This window comes from Coregonus clupeaformis, chromosome 34 (assembly GCF_020615455.1).
Source record: "Coregonus clupeaformis isolate EN_2021a chromosome 34, ASM2061545v1, whole genome shotgun sequence".
Classification (NCBI taxonomy): Eukaryota; Metazoa; Chordata; class Actinopteri; order Salmoniformes; family Salmonidae; genus Coregonus; species Coregonus clupeaformis.
The window spans coordinates 23,659,615-23,676,839 of NC_059225.1; the positions used below are offsets into that span (position 1 = coordinate 23,659,615).

Here is a 17,225-nt window from a genome sequence, read left to right on the forward strand (position 1 = left end):
GGTGAAGGTTAACCATCCAACAGGACAACAAACATAAGTACACAGTGAAGACAACGCAGGAGTTGCTTCAGGACAAGTCTCTGAATGTCCTTGAGTAGCCCAGCCAGAGCCCGGACTTGAACCTGATCGAACATCTCTGGAGAGACCTGAAAATAGCTGTGCAGCGACGCTCCCCATCCAACCTGACAGAGCTTGAAAGGATCTGCAGAGAAGAATGGGTGTGCCAAGCTTGTAGAGTCATACCAAGAAGACTCAAGGCTGTAATAGCTGCCAAAGGTGCTTCAATAAAGTACTGAGTAAAGGGTCTGAATGCTTATGTAAATGCTATATTTCCGTATTATATATATTTTTTTGGCTTTGACATTTTGGGATATTGTGTGTAGATTTATGAGGGGAAAAAACAATTTAATCCATTTTAGAATAAGGCTGTAATGTAAGAAAAAGTGGAAAAAGTCAAGGAATCTGAATACTTTCTGAATGCGCTGTATATATTGTCATGACTCTCCCTGGGTTAAGATCAAAGGCCTCACATCAGCTTGGCAAATGGCCGACAGCAACCAGACCCTTTTACCCACAGGCAAGGGGGCTGTGCCGGACTTGACACCTTAATACTGCTATAAATTAAAGAGGAGGATAATCTATCTCTTGAATTATAGTATGGTGAAAGGAATGCCTTCGTTTCAGAGACTCTTTCCTGCCCAAAAACTTCAACATCCACCAATGAACATTGGGACAATATACAGTGAGGGAAAAAAGTATTTGAACCCCTGCTGATTTTGTATGTTTGCCCACTGACAAAGAAATGATCAGTCTATAATTTTAATGGTAGGTTTATTTGAACAGTGAGAGACAGAATAACAACAAAAAAATCCAGAAAGGCGCATGTCGAAAATGTTATAAATTATTTCAATTTTAATGAAGGAAATAAGTATTTGACCCCCTCTCAATCAGAAAGATTTCTGGCTCCCAGGTGTCTTTTATACAGGTAACGAGCTGAGATTAGGAGCACACTCTTAAAGGGAGTGCTCCTAATCTCAGCTTGTTACCTGTATAAAAGACACCTGACCACAGAAGCAATCAATCAATCAGATTCCAAACCCTCCACCATGACCAAGACCAAAGAGCTCTCTAAGGATGTCAGGGACAAGATTGTAGACTTACACAAGGCTGGAATGGGCTACAAGACCATCGCCAAGCAGCTTGGTGAGAAGGTGACAGTTGGTGCGATTATTAGCAAATGGAAGAAACACAAAAGAACTGTCAATTTCCTTTGGCTTGGGGCTCCATGCAAGATCTCACCTCACCTCAAATGGGTCGTGGATGGGTATTCCAGCATGACAATGACCCAAAGCACACGGCCAAGGCAACAAAGGAGTGGCTCAAGAAGAAGCACATTAAGGTCCTGGAGTGGCCTAGCCAGTCTCCAGACCTTAAGCTCATAGAAAATCTGTGGAGGGAGCTGAAGGTTCGAGTTGCCAAAGGTCAGCCTCGAAACCTTAATGACTTGGAGAAGATCTGCAAAGAGGAGTGGAACAAAATCCCTCCTGAGATGTGTGCAAACCTGGTGGCCAACTACAAGAAACGTCTGACCTCTGTGATTGCCAACAAGGGTTTTGCCACCAAGTACTAAGTCATGTTTTGCAGATGGGTCAAATACTTAGAACGAGTGAAAGTAAACAGACAACTAAGAAGAAGTACATTGTGACCTCTTGTGGACAATCCGAGCCTTACATCTAAAAGGCCATCCGAAAGAGAAGGCCCAATCGACCCCTTCCCACGAAGGCCTGGGTCCAACAGAGATACACGACGAAGACCTCCAACATGTAAAAAAAACGCATTGCTTTTCTTCCCAAGTGGGCGGCAGTTCCGGGCAAAGTATTAGGATTACTGTGAGCATAGGTCCATGTGTATCCAAGTGTGTTTTCTCTCTCTCTCTCTCTCTCTCTCTCTCTCTCTCTCTCTCTCTCTCTCTCTCTCTCTCTCTCTCTCTCTCTCTCTCTCTCTCTCTCTCTCTCTCTCTCTCTCTCTCTCTCTCTCTCTCTCTCTCTCTCTCTCTCTCTCTCTCTCTCTCTCTCTCTCTTGTAACAAGTGTCATATTGTGTTAGTCTGATATGGACCAGTTTTCATTGTATTAAGTTTCTAATCCCTACCTATACCATGTACGTGTTTGTATTTTGTGTTATCATTGTAATTAGTTAGTAAATAAAAAATGAAATCAATTTGTGTGGTATGGAATGATCAGTTAGACCCAGGTTCGTTCAGACTTGAAGATCCTACGACTTTCAGAATGAGACTGATATGAGGTAACTGATTAATAAATGACTGTTAAATGATAAGAGATATCTAGGTATCTTTAGAGTTAATTCGGGAAACGGTAACTCGTTAATCAACTTTTCAAGTGGTGCCCCAAATTCATAATGAGTTAATTGTTACATGATTAATTTAATCTAGTAACAATTAAACATAGTAGGTAATTATTTGATAAATAATAGTCATCACAATAATGAAAGTCACGTCATTACAATATACATATATATATATATATATATATACAGTAACAGTCAAAAGTTTGGACACACCTACTCATTCCTGGGTTTTTCTTTATTTTTACTATTTTCTACATTGTAGAATAATAGTGAAGACATCAAAACTATGAAATAACACATATGGAATCATGTAGTAACCAAAAAGTGTTTAACAAATCAGAATATATTTTAGATTTTAGATTATTCTAAGTAGCCACCCTTTGCCTTGATGACGGCTTTGCACACTCTTGGCATTCTCTCAACCAACTTCACGAGGTAATCACCTGGAATGCATTTCAATTCACAGTGGTGCCTTGTTAAAAGTTAACACACCCCAAAATATTCCAATGAACCACCGGTCCTACATTTAGTTATCACTAAAAGAGGAAATAAGCCTTTACTGAACTGCAAAGAACCAATGAAGGGCTTAAAGGGTTCTTTGTGTTATTATGGTTCCACATATAACCATCACCATTCCCAAATAACCCTTGAAGAACCCTCTTTTCTTAGTATGTACAGACACAGATGAACACACTTTAACACTAGGAGAGCCGAGAGCGTCATATTGACTCAAAACTAATTTACTTTTTTAATAACTCTGCCATTTTTTAAGTCACGCCCCCCCAACCCCCCCCCCCCCACCCCCCCACCCCCCAATGTCATTGTTACAATCTTAATATCACAAAAATAATTTGTGTTATAAGCAGTTTTGAAAGGACATGTCATTGTTTCCCCCTTGCCTGTCATTCACCACCAGTCATTCACTGGCAGCCAGCCTTCACAGCTGATGATGGCCCATCGAAACTAAACCTACACTATATCTAATCAAATTTCACGCATAAAATAATAGAGTTAGCCTAAAGACAATATTAAATTGACAGTCTGATGGGAAATAATATATTCAAATTGTCAAGGGGTGCTGAAGGTGGGTGTGGTGCATGAATCAAGCGCAGGACGCAGAAGCTCAGTCCAAGAGACTTTAGTGCAATATTCACGTAGAAAATAAGCACAATAAGCCCGAAGGCGAAATAACGGCGCACACAGGCGTCAAACAAACGGCGCACTAACATGTGCGAAAAACCTCTCCAAAACACTGGAGGGAAGTACGTAGCTCCAACACAAAACAGAAGAGCAATCACACACAAAGACAAACACACACAACGAGAACTAAATAGGACACTAACGAGGACTAACAAGACACAGGTGTACAACATCAAGACAAAACCAAACGAACATGAAACATAGATCGGTGGCAGCTAGTACTCCGGGGACGACGACCGCCGAAGCCTGCCCGAACCAGGAGGAGGAGCAGCCTCGGCCGAAACCGTGACACAAATGTAAAAATTGAAACAAGAGGGCTCTATTCAATCCGTATCACGGAAGTTCAGCGCTAAAACCTAATTTCAATTTAAAGGCAATGTTCCCGTGTTGGCGGAGACTGCATTCACTGTAAACGCTGCACAGGTCGGCTTAATCGGAAATTACCTTTACAAACTGTAACTCTTCAGCTATACAGATTGAATAGAGCCCAGAGGCAGGGAAAATAATCGGAGTGCCAAAAAGTTACTTAAATTTTTTTTCCTACAGAGTCACAAGCAGGTTAGACTTTTTGATGTCAATGTAGTATCAGAAAGTATCAGAAAGAAGAGGTTCTGCAGTTTCTAAATCACCCATCCTTGCCAAACAACTCTTCAAAATATAACTTTTTGGCAGAATTACTGCAATAACATGCTCTCCTCGTGTACACTGGCAACACTCAAAGCACAGCAATATATTTCAAATCCAAATATGCCGTTATGTTCTTTTGAAATGCATTTTCAGAAATTCATAATGTTCCTTAATACCTTAATGAATTAATAATGAATGATCTTTGTGATGGTGTTTATTTAATGGACTTTAACACTTTAATTGTGGTGTTTTAGTGTTTTTTTGTGTGTACATACTGTTACATAAACTAATAAAAATGCTATTGTGTTAATTGAAATACATTTTATTTCATATTCTAATGTTACCTTAGACCTTCATGAACAGAACCAAATGATTAGTCTTCCGATAGCATATATGAAATGTAATGATTAAATTTTCACTGTCGTACAAGTATTGTGCTCTTATTATTTTAATTTAGCATTCAACACAGCCATTTCTCGAGATACCAACCCCCAACAACATAATACCTTCAGTTGATGCTTAATCTTTCACTCTCCAATTAAACTGTTATATTCAATTTGTCTGTTGCCAAAGCTGTATGCATTCAACAGCATTCTACAAACACTGTCTGTGTTATTCATCAATAAGATCTGTTGTTTGAACAACTGACATCACATCAAGCAACAAAGGCTGGATGATGGCCTCTGAAAACACTGGATGGGTACCAAATGGCAATCTATTCCCTTTATAGTGCACTACTTTTTCCCCCCAGGGCCCATAGGGCTCTTGTCAAAAATAGTCCACTATATAGGGAATAGGGTGCCATTTGGGACACACACACTGCTTGGCAACGAGGCTGGAAATGGTTGCCTGATTCATTGTTTTAATGACACTTTGATGAGGCTGTTTGAATAGTAAATACTTATGTTTCCAGTGTTTGACTCATTTCCTCATGTCAAAAAGCTAGGGAGGGATTGAATTCGCCGTATGAAGTGCTCAAGTGATGACTGATTCAGTTTGGCTGAAGTGACTACTATGGGTGAGTCACATACGATCTGTATCAGGCCAATATTACAGGATTGATCCTGGTCAACATCCACAAGCTATCTAGAGGTTACTGTAAAATGTCTCATGAGGAGAGACAGAGAGACAAATGATTGAATCCAGATTCTGTCCAGACACTTTCAAATGCCACTTAGGTATGAGGTTTGTAAAGTTTAGGGGATGTCAGTTGAGTCTTCCTCAACGTGAATACTTTAAGTATGTAATCAGATAAGGAATTATTAAAAACAGTCAAAATATATTCCATAAGTATGGACCAGGTGCTATAATATCAATCTATACAAACACTATGACGGAAGGGCCTCCACTGCAATACAGTATCAGAGAAAAGCTTTGGATTGTGATTGTCTTTATAATAATATAATAATTGATTTTATAGTGCTTTTTTCACCTAGGTGCTCAAAGGCCTTTAGGAGGAAACTCACCTCATCCACCACCGTAGTGTAGTACCCACTTGGGTGATGCACGGCAACCATTTGTGCCTTTATGTTTCAGTTATGTTTCTAGAGAAAGCAAGCTTGAGCCATTATAAGACACAATGGTAACTACGGACACCAGTTCATTGCCCGGCCTACACCAATGACAATCACATTGACACCAAGGCCTGTGCTTCAAACAAAGAATTAAAGACATGCTCTGGTACTTTAGCGACTAAAAAAATAATTGTTTTAACCTCCCGCTTTGGGCTGGATGTGTCAATGTGTAGTTCATACATGCATAATCTATTATCAGAATTACTGTCTTACCTCAATTAGCCACGAAATCCCTAGTTTGAAAGCGGCTGTTTTCTTGAAGCTGTGCCATGCCATTTTCCCAACATTTCCCCCCACGTGGGCCAGCCCCCTAGCAATTTGAGTTCTAGCCAATGAGTCCTGCCCAGCGTTATCCAATGAGTTTGCAAGGCTGCCGCAATGGCTCAGTGGACACAGCAGAGAAAAAGAGTAAGAGCAATGACGTGGTGCACATATCTGCACATCTGTGATGTAGTCTGCAATTTTCGGCAACCACTTAGAAATACTGGCTAAAAAGTATACACAAGTACCGGAGAATCTCTTTAAACAGAGCCACTGGTCAAGGCTGAATGAAGAGATGGGGATAATTCTGCCCTCAAGTCAGACTTTCATCCATGTACCATGGTCTTCTTTTCTGAAGAAAATGTCTAGATTCCCTGAAGCTAGTTTAGAGAGATCATGAGAGGTCATCATGCGATTATTATTTTCCCTTATGGGTTGTTTCCTGGATACAGATTAAACCTATTATACTGGATTAAGAATAATGCTCAATGGAGATTCTCCATTTAAAGTGTTTTGTAGTCAAGCACTAGGCTTAATCTGTGTCCAGGACACTGGCAATGGATGTCCAGGTTGCATCAAGGCATTTATTGGTTGATTCCCTCAGAGTTTTAAGTGATGAGAGCCAGTACAGAATACTCCTAAAGCCATGCAAACTGCACCAACCAATATCTTGGCCAGGTCGCAGTTGTAAATGAGAACTTGTTCTCAACTGGCTTACCTGGTTAAATAAAGGTGAAATAAAAAAAAAAAATAAAAAATAAAAATGATTGAAAGTCAGCCCAGGTAATGCAGTGAAATGTCTCCACAATAGCGGGCTTGTGTCACGAATACCGCCGAGGCTGCTCCTCCTCCTTGTTCGGGCAGGCTTCGGCGTTCGTCGTCCCCGGAGTACTAGCTGCCACCGTTTGATGTTTTCGATGTTTGTTTGGTCATGTCTAGTTTAGTGCACCTGTTTCGTATTCTGTCCTGATTATGTCACCTATAAGTTTCCCTGTGTTATGTTTTGTAGTTGTGTGTTATTGTCCGCCTGTCGTTTGGTGTCAAGGTTCGGTACTTTTGTGTTTAGATTATTTTACGCATTGCACGTATTAGTTCGCCTCCGGTGTTTTCGAGGCCATTTACTTTGTATTTGTTCATGAGTCTCAATAAAGTCGTGTTGACTTATCCTCTGTGTCCTGCGCCTGACTTCACCACCGCATCCACATCAACAACGTGACAGAATAACACACCCTTACTATGGAGTCAGCAGGAGCAGCGGCGGGGACCGAAGTCGCTGGAGGATCGGGTCAGCTGCCAGGACGCCAGGATCCAGCAACTCCGGATCCGCCATGCAAGAGGTCATGAACACCCTGCGCCGATGGGAGAGAGGAGGCTTGCCCACACCTCCTCCTGCCTCACCACCACCATCGGCCAGCCCCACCAGACCAGCTCCGGAGTCCAGTGGTATTCGGCTCTCGCTCCCGAGGGCATATGATGGCACCGCAGCCGGGTGTCAGGGGTTCCTCCTTCAAGTGGAACTCTACCTGGCAACCATACACCCGGCGCCCTCGGGATACGAGAGCGTTTCCGCCTCATCTCCTGTCTCTCCGGTAAGGCGTTGGAGTGGGCCAATGCCGAATGGAGGGGAATAGACGCCGCCACCATCAGCTACGCAGAGTTCTCCCGCCGCTTCAGGGCTGTTTTCGATCATCCCCCTGAGGGTAAAGCGGCGGGGGAGCGTCTGTTCCACCTTCGACAGGGGAAGAGGAGCGCACAGGAGTTCGCCCTGGACTTCCGGACTCTAGCGGCGGATGCGGGGTGGAATGAGAGGGCCCTCATCGACCACTATCGGTGTAGCCTGCGTGAGGACGTTCGACGAGAGTTGGCCTGCAGGGACACCAATCTAACCTTCGACCAGTTGGTGGACATGTCAATCCGTCTGGATACCCTGCTGGCCACCCGCGGACGTCCAGAGTTGGGGCCGTCCATTCCATCCCCCAGCACCTCCGAGCCGAGCCCTATGGAGCTCGGGGTGCTGGCGCTAGAGAGAGGAGGAGAGAGATTCCGAGGGAGGCCGTCCCCTGCACCAACTGTGGTCGTAGAGGACACACTGCGGCTAGGTGCTGGGGAGGGTCTCCAGGGGTTCGAGGCAACAGGTCGTGCACTGGGGAGTCATTCCAGGTGAGTAGGCGCCCAACTCACCCAGAGCTCTCTGTTGTTCACTTTTGTTTACCTGTAGTATTTCCTCAGGTTGCATCTCAGTCCCAGCATAAGGCGCTAGTCGATTCAGGCGCAGCTGGGAATTTCATTGATCGTAATTTTTGTGTGAGGTTAGGGATTCCCCTCCTGCCCGTTGATGCACCCTTCCCTATCCATGCCCTAGATAGCCGTCCGTTGGGATCTGGGTTGATTAGGGAGGTCACAGCGCCACTTAAAATGAGGACGCAGGGGGTCATGAAGAGATTATTCAGTTGTATCTGATCGACTCTCCTGCGTATCCCGTGGTACTGGGGCTTCCTTGGTTAATCGCCCATGACCCCACCATTTCGTGGCAACAGAGGGCTCTCAAGGAGTGGTCTAACCAGTGTGTCGGGCGATGTTTAGGTGTTTCCGTAGGGGCGACCACGGTGGAGAGTCCGAACCAGGTGCCTGCAATGCACATTCCCCCCGAATATGAGGATTTGGCACTCGTTTTCAGCAAGACTAGGGCGACGCGATTGCCACCTCATAGACGGGGAGATTGTGCGATAGACCTCCTGGCGGGTGCGGCACTTCCGCGGAGCCATGTGTATCCCTTGTCTCAAGAGGAGACATACATAGCCGAGTCTCTGAGACAGGGATACATACGGCCCTCCACTTCCCCTGTGTCCTCGAGTTTCTTTTTTGTGAAGAAAAAGGATGGAGGGTTGCGCCCGTGTATTGATTACTGTAATCTCAATCAGATCACTGTCAAATACAGTTATCCTCTTCCTCTGATTGCGAGTATGACAGAATCATTACGCAGAGCGCGTTTCTTCACAAAACTGGATCTCAGGAGCGTTTACAACTTGGTGCGCATTAGGGAGGGAGATGAATGGAAGACAGCCTTTAGTACCACCTCGGATCATTATGAGTATCTCGTCATGCCATACGGGTTAATGAATGCTCCTTCAGTCTTCCAATCCTTTGTGGACGAGATCTTCCGGGACATGCATGGGCAGGGTGTGGTCGTGTACATTGACGACATTCTAGTGTACTCTTCTACACGAGCCGAGCATGTAGCCCTGGTACGCCGAGTGTTGGGTAGGCTGTTGGAGCATGACTTGTATATCAAGGCAGAGAAATGTCTGTTTTTCCAGGAGTCCATCTCCTTCTTGGGTCATCGGTTGTCCGCGTCAGGGGTGGAGATGGAGATTGACCGTGTGTCAGCCGTGCGTAATTGGCAGACTCCGACCACTGTTAAAGAGGTGCAACGGTTTTTGGGTTTTGCCAATTACTACCGGAGGTTTATCCGGAGTTTTGGACAGGTGGCAGCTACCATCACTTCCCTGCTGAAGGGGGGCCCGGTGCGTTGCAGTGGTCGGCTGAGGCGGACAGGGCGTTTGATAAACTGAAGAACCTGTTCACCTCGGCCCGGTGCTGGCGCATCCGGACCCGCTTTAGCGTTCCAAGTGGAGGTGGACGCGTCAGAGGCCGGTATTGGGGCAGTATTGTCTCAACGCTCAGGCACGCCTCCTAAACTCCGGCCCTGCGCTTTTTATTCTAAAAGCTCAGCCCGGTGGAACGAAATTATGACGTAGGGGACAGGGAGCTGCTAGCCGTAGTTCAGGCCCTAAAGGTGTGGAGGCATTGGCTTGAGGGGGCTCAACACCCTTTTCTCATTCTGACTGACCATCGTAACCTGGAGTACATCCGGGCAGCTAGGAGACTGAACCCTCGTCAGGCTAGGTGGAACATGTTTCTGACCCGGATTGTTTTTAAGCTTACTTACATTCCAGGGTCCCAGAACGGTAAGGCAGACGCCCTGTCCCGGCGGTATGACACAGAGGAGAGGTCCATTGAGCCCACTCCCATACTGCCGGAGTCTTGTCTGGTGGCACCGGTGGTGTGGGAGATCGATGCGGTGATCAAGCGGGCGTTACGCACCGACCCTACTCCTCCGGAGTGTCCAGTGGGGCGGACGTACGTGCCGTTCAAGATCCGCGATCGTCTCATATATTGGGCTCACACGTCACCCTCCTCTGGACATCCAGCTATTGGCCGGACAGTGCACTGCCTTAGTGTTAAGTACTGGTGGCCAACATTGGCTAGGGACGTGAGGGTTTATGTCTCCTCCTGCTCAGTGTGCGCCCAGTGTAAGGCGCCTAGACACCTGCCCAGGGGGAAGTTACAGCCCCTGCCCGTTCCACAACGGCCGTGGTCTCACCTCTCGGTAGACTTTGTCACTGACCTACCCCCCTCCCAGGGGAATACCACTATTCTGGTCGTTGTGGATCGGTTCTCTAAGGCCTGTCGTCTCATCCCAATGCCGGGTCTCCCTACTGCCCTACAGACCGCTGAGGCTTTGTTTACCCACGTCTTCCGGCACTACGGGGTTCCCGAGGATATAGTGTCCGATCGAGGTCCCCAGTTCACCTCTAGAGTCTGGAGGGCATTCATGGAATGTTTGGGGGTCTCGGTTAGCCTTACCTCGGGTTTTCACCCTGAGAGTAATGGGCAGGTGGAGAGAGTGAACCAGGATGTGGGTAGGTTTCTGAGATCGTATTGCCAGGACCGGCAGGAGGAGTGGTCGGGTTATAGCCCTTGGGTAGAGATTGCCCAGAACTCTCTTCACCACTCCTCTACTAACCTGACCCCTTTCCAGTGTGTGTTAGGGTATCAGCCGGTTCTGGCACCATGGCATCAGAGCCAGATCGAGGCTCCTGCGGTGGATGAGTGGTTTCGGCGCTCGGAGGAGACGTGGAACGCTGCACACGTCCATCTGCAGCGGGCTATCCGTAGACAGAAGGCGAGCGCCGATCTCCACCGCAGTGAGGTCCAGTATACGCACCTGGAGATCGAGTCTGGCTCTCGACTCGAAACCTGCCCCTTCGCCTGCCCTGCCGGAAGCTGGGTCGGCGGTTTGTGGGGCCATTTAAAGTCCTGAGGAGATTGAACGAGGTATGCTACAAGTTACAACTGCCTAATGATTATCACATTAACCCCTCGTTCCATGTGTCTCTCCTCAGGCCGGTGGTAGCTGGTCCACTCCAGGACAGTGAGATAAGAGAGACTCCTCCGCCCCCACTGGACATCGAGGGGGCTCCGGCGTACTCAGTCCGGTCCATTGTGGATTCGAGACGTCGGATGGGGGGTCTACAATATCTCGTGGAGTGGGAGGGGTACGGTCCGGAGGAACGGTGCTGGGTGCCTAGGAGGGACATCTTAGATCCCTCCTTCCTGACGGAGTTCCACCGTAACCATCCCACGCGCCCTGCTCCGCGTCCTCCTGGCCGTCCCCGAGGCCGGGGTCAGCGCACGGCTGGAGCCGCACGTCAAGGGGGGGGTACTGTCACGAATACCGCCGAGGCTGCTCCTCCTCCTTGTTCGGGCAGGCTTCGGCGTTCGTCGTCCCCGGAGTACTAGCTGCCACCGTTTGATGTTTTCGATGTTTGTTTGGTCATGTCTAGTTTAGTGCACCTGTTTCGTATTCTGTCCTGATTATGTCACCTATAAGTTTCCCTGTGTTATGTTTTGTAGTTGTGTGTTATTGTCCGCCTGTCGTTTGGTGTCAAGGTTCGGTACTTTTGTGTTTAGAGTATTTTACGCATTGCGCGTATTAGTTTGCCTCCGGTGTTTTCGAGGCCATTTACTTTGTATTTGTTCATGAGTCTCAGTAAAGTCGTGTTGACTTATCCTCTGTGTCCTGCGCCTGACTTCACCACCGCATCCACATCAACAACGTGACAGCTGGAACTCTCTAGTCAGAACAGAACATATATTCAGTTCCTAATACAAACAATTGTGGCAATACTCTGACTTGTATATGGTACAGCAGCCTGACATGCTGTATATGCATTATTATGCAGTGCAATGATTTGATGTTCAAAAGCTGTTGTCAAAGCACAAGAAAACCTACAACAATAAAAACAACAACAGTGCTTCCATAAATTACCTCACACTCCAACCATTTTACAGCCACCCCTCCCTCTGCTGAGCACACCTTTCTAGATGGAGATTACAATCACAATATCAACAGTGCAAAGCTGAGCAGAGTCTGACGAGGTAGAACTACCTACCTTACACTGGAGAAAAAAAAGGTTCTTAAATGGTTCTTCCTCAGCTATTCAGGTTCCTTGGAGAACTCTAGCCTGATAAAGAACCTTTGAGTTAAGTGTGGGGTTCTTCAAGTGGCATCTACAGTTCTTCAGAATTCTAAAAGGTTCTTAAAATGTATGGGAGCCTGCAGATGTGTCCTTTTCATAGCACACAGCAAATTGGCTGTGTTAGCTACTGTTCATTTTTAGTGTAACATTTCTAGTGTTGATTCAAGAGTTAAATTAACACTGTAAAGAGTTGACTTAACACTCAATGGTGTAAAATAACCCCAGTGTTGGTGTTAATGACCAGAGTTTAACCAAAATCACGGCCATCATTATCATATTTCCCAGGATGCTCTATTACAGGTTCATTTTTAGAATTGTTTGTACATTGATTGATTAATACATTTGATGCTACTCAAATATAAATAACCTACATTTTTCTAAACTATTCCAATCTGTTACTTGGATTTATTGTACCCATTACAGAAATGGTTGTTGCAGTTTAGATGTTTAGGGTAGTCTCACATCGGGGCTTCCCAACCCTGGCAGTCATTCTGAATGCAGGTTGCGTGTAAATAGAAATTCCAAATTTTAGATAGCCCCACTCTGGCTGGATTCCAATAGGAATTACACATCACCTTGCAAGCCAGCATAATGTGACTTGCAGGCCTGATGTGTCCTATAAACTATGAGCCCTTCAGCAGGGCTAATCAATTCCGGACCTGGAGGGACGAAGCATTTCTGGTCTTGGATTTTTGTCTATGGTTCTTCAAAGAACCACCACATATATGGTTCTTCAGAGACGACAAAATTATGTCCTTATGGCATCGCTCTCAATAACCTTATTTGGTTCTAACTTGCACCTTTATTTTTAAGAGTTGTGTTTCTAAAGCATTCCAACACAAGGGCATGCCTGCGGCTCTTTTAAAATTCAATTTCAGAGAGTGGGAGATGGAATCTGATGCGGAGAAAGACCTCTGCTAATAAAAGGATAAGAAATCAATAAATGAAGTCCCATTTCCTGCAGTGCATTTATATTTGTTTCTGAAGCTACAGCTACAGTAGCGCTGCTCATGCATGAGATGGATCAGATATCCTAACTCACACTCAATCACACTCTCACACCCCTACAGCAGCTGTAGCAGTGGCAGAAGCAGCAGTCCATAACTGCAGTGAGGGAGACAGAGGGAGGCTTACAACGTATACACCACAGGAGACAGAGGCAGAGCCAGCGAGCCCTCGCTCCGTTTCTTCGTCGTTCTCTCTCTCTCTCTCACACACACACACACACACACACACACACACACACACACACACACACACACACACACACACACACACAGACATTAAACACTCACGCATATACACACTCACGCACACATTCTGTAGAAACAGATCAAAGCACAAATGGTACTTTAATTTTTCCATACCTGGTGGGACTTCCTTTGACAGGCATGACAGCTGACGGTTCGTGATGATGAGTGAGAAGGACTTTCTGTGCATGCCTCACCATTTTCTCTCTCTTTCTCTCGCTCCCTCTTTCCCTCTTTCTCTACCTCCGTCTGTCTCTCTGGGGGCAGTGCTTAGTGCTCGGCTAGTGGAGAGCCCACTCTGTTTCTCTCTCTCTCCCTCTTTCTCTCACTGTGGGTGTGAGCAGAGGATTGAAGGAGTGTGTGTGTGTGAATGGTATAAGCCATCGTCCAATCCAGCCTGACTACTGCTCTACAGCTGCAGCAGCTCCAGGAGGAGGAGATCTCTGATTGGTCAGTTTAGAGCTGAGTGCACGTCTGTCAGGCTTGTACCAGCCTCTTTGTCTTTCACACTACCCTCCTATTTCCCTCTCTCTCTCGGTCTCTCCTATCCCTCTCTCTCTCTCTTTCTATATGTTAACCTTCATATTTATCCACATATTTCTCCCTATTTCTCCTTCCCTCAGTCATACTTGTCTCCCTGTATTCTTGCTCTCCTTCTCATGCAAGTGCACACACACACACACACACAGACAAACAAAAACACACTCTCCCTCTCTCAGGTACCCTAGGGCTTTTACTCTCTCTGGCTCCAAAGGGAAACTTAATGAATAATAAACAGAGGAGTGAAAGGGAAGAGTGGGGGGTGGAGGTTGAGGAACATAGGAGATGGGCAGTGGGAGAGAGGGGAGAGAGAGATAGAGATCCTTCAGGACCATGGCACATTGGAGAGATGGAGAGAGGGCTACTTTGAGGTGTTCACCCATCAAGTAGACAAGAAGAGAGGAAGTGAATAGAAGACATGGCAAAGTGGAAGAGGACGGGGATAGAGGGATGAGGTGGAGGGGTGGAGGTGTCTAACTAAAGAGGGCGCTTGGTGAAGGGACAGATTACACTCCAGAGACAAGGAGGGAGGCTTGGGTTGAGAACAGAGGCAGGAGGAGAAAAAGGATGTTGAAAGACAGAGGGACTCACAGGAAGACATCACAGGAACAGCCTCTCCTTAACACAGTGCTCCCTCTCCTTCATCTATCATCCAGACCCAGTTCTCTCAGACAGACCAGACAAGAAGCGTTCTCATTTATCACATTTACTAAAGAGTTTATCTGCATACTACTAGCTAAACATTTCTGAAATGTAGGATATGTGTAAGATTTTCGAAACTCTTTTTAGATGAACCGACTTAGAATATTTGAAATGGTTTGGTTGTTTTGGAGGATTTCGGCCATTTTTGACCCCGATCCATTCTGCATTCACATGACACAAACATCTAATGACTGGGTGGGCTATAATAGAAACTAAATGGAGGTTATTGATGGTTTATTGATGGGGGTCAGTAAGCCACCTAGTTGCAGTCATACATGAATGTTAAGTCCTGGGATGAGAGCTGTGGTATTAATGACATGGTCCATGGATCTTTGAGGGATACTTGTGTATTGATCAAAGGGTCCTTTCACACCGTGATGGCCATTCACCTGATGGCTCTTAAATGATAGCTCTCTAAATAATCTCACCAACCGGGCTAATTGTAGGAGAAAACATTACAAATGAGAAAACATCAAATTACAGTGTCATTCCGAAACCGTTGACTAATAACTGGCCACCAAGTTAGCATTTAACCACATGGCATTTCATTACAGACACCACACCAGAGTGTCTAAACGTGGCCATTTTGTTTTTCAAATAAATACAATTACAAACTGTCACTTTGTTCAAACCGAGGGCATCCACCTCACTGCCTGCTCATTGGACTTTAAGCCCTGGCCATTGACTTCCAAGCTGGTCCGCCATTTTGTTAGCTCAAACAGTGAGTGAGCGAGTGTGACCATGGATTCATAGATTCATGTGGTGTGAGATGGTTGTGTGTTGCTGTGGTTGGTCCCCTCCATAAGAAACACTTGTGTCAATTAATCACAGCTAAGCAGAACAGAGAGATTATGCAGTCGACTGAATCTCATTTCAAGCTGATGGTTTGTGGTTTAGGTGGGTGTGTGCGTGGGACATGCTGGGGACACAGACAAATGGCCAACTCTGTGGGCTCCAGCTTCAGTGGAGCTATAGGGAGACACATCACCGAGCTGGAATAAAGAATTTGTCTTCCTCCCATAACTCGTCTAATTTATGTGGTGCTGGACAAGTATCAAGGTTACATTGCATTCTTCCATTAAAAATACATACACTATTGTTTCACTGCAGTAATGGAGGAAATACAGTGAATACTGTTACCCATGGGCACTTTATCCAACAAATGAGAAGAAATAGCTACCCAGACTTTTCTACAGAAATATACAGTACCTATTAGAGATATCAGTCTCAAAAGCAGCCCACCAAAAAAACAAATCATATTTTCCGTGCACAATAGCTGATTAGGATGCACTTATTCGAGGGGGTGGAGAGACACAAACTGTCTGGGACTAAAGAGACTTGATCTCTCCAAAACTGATCCATGGACAATAATGAGAGAGGAGAGAGAGAGGAGAGAGGAGAGAGGAGAGAGAAGAGAGAGAGGGAGAGAGAGAGAGGACATGGAAGTAAAATAGTCAATCTACAGTATATTCCCCACAGGATAAGAGAATGACCAATTTATACACAGCAGAGACTTTTCTCTTTATGCGTCATCATCATACTATTCGTGGCATTTAGTGAATAACCTTGAATAACAGTAAGTAATGACCTGTCACCAAACATTAGCTGTGAGACAGAAATTAGTCAGGTTTGAGGCTTTTTTCTTAGGCAACAAAATGAGCTCTCGTACTCTGCTATCAGAAACAACCACAGCAAGGATTCTTGGGAATATTACATCATATTAATACTGATCTATTTTTCATGTTTGCTCATGAGACAAGAATATAATATATTTTTTAAAAACAACAACAATACAATACAATACAAAGACAAAACGGTTGGTCACTCCCATCAATGGGTGCTCTGGTCAGTGGGTGCGCTCGCCCCCACCCACCCTGAGACGCCGGCTGGGCGAAGCCCCCACCCCAAAGGGATTTTCCAAAGGTGGGAAGGACCAAGCCCCGCCCGACGTCTGGGCGGGCATGGAAGCGAGCAAACCCACAACCACCAGGACCAGCACACACACCACTCACAGCATGAAACAGAAACAGAAAACAGAAATAACTAAACGCAAAACATACAATAATCATATCCCCACCCTCATCCCTGCATGGAGGACCTCAAACATTTATACTGTGTATGTGTGTATGTATTTATTCCCTCATTAATTCCAACCTTCAGATCAGCCCATCTTTCCCAGTAAATCATCATTCTATAATTTCCTCTTGCAAAACATCCCTCCATTTTACCATGGTATCTCACTAAGGACTTGAACCTCCCCATGTGCAACATTTCTGCGAAATTGCCACCAAAATAAAAATCTTACCCAATAGAACAAGGATATTTCCTATTGACTGACTGTGGTCATTCAAATCCCCCAACAATACAGATTGCAGGTCCAAC

General features: G+C 45.6%; 1 protein-coding gene across 1 annotated transcript in view; it reads right to left on the minus strand.

Annotated features, from left to right (window-relative positions):
* The window catches only part of LOC121549972 (cadherin-18), a 222,335-nt gene extending 208,486 nt beyond the window's left edge, over positions 1 to 13,849 (minus strand). The window contains exon 1 of the mRNA XM_041862003.2: positions 13,719 to 13,849. The gene's annotated coding sequence lies outside the window, so the exon portion shown is untranslated. The remainder of the gene's footprint in view (positions 1 to 13,718) is intronic.
* Between the last annotated feature and the right edge of the window lie 3,376 nt (positions 13,850 to 17,225).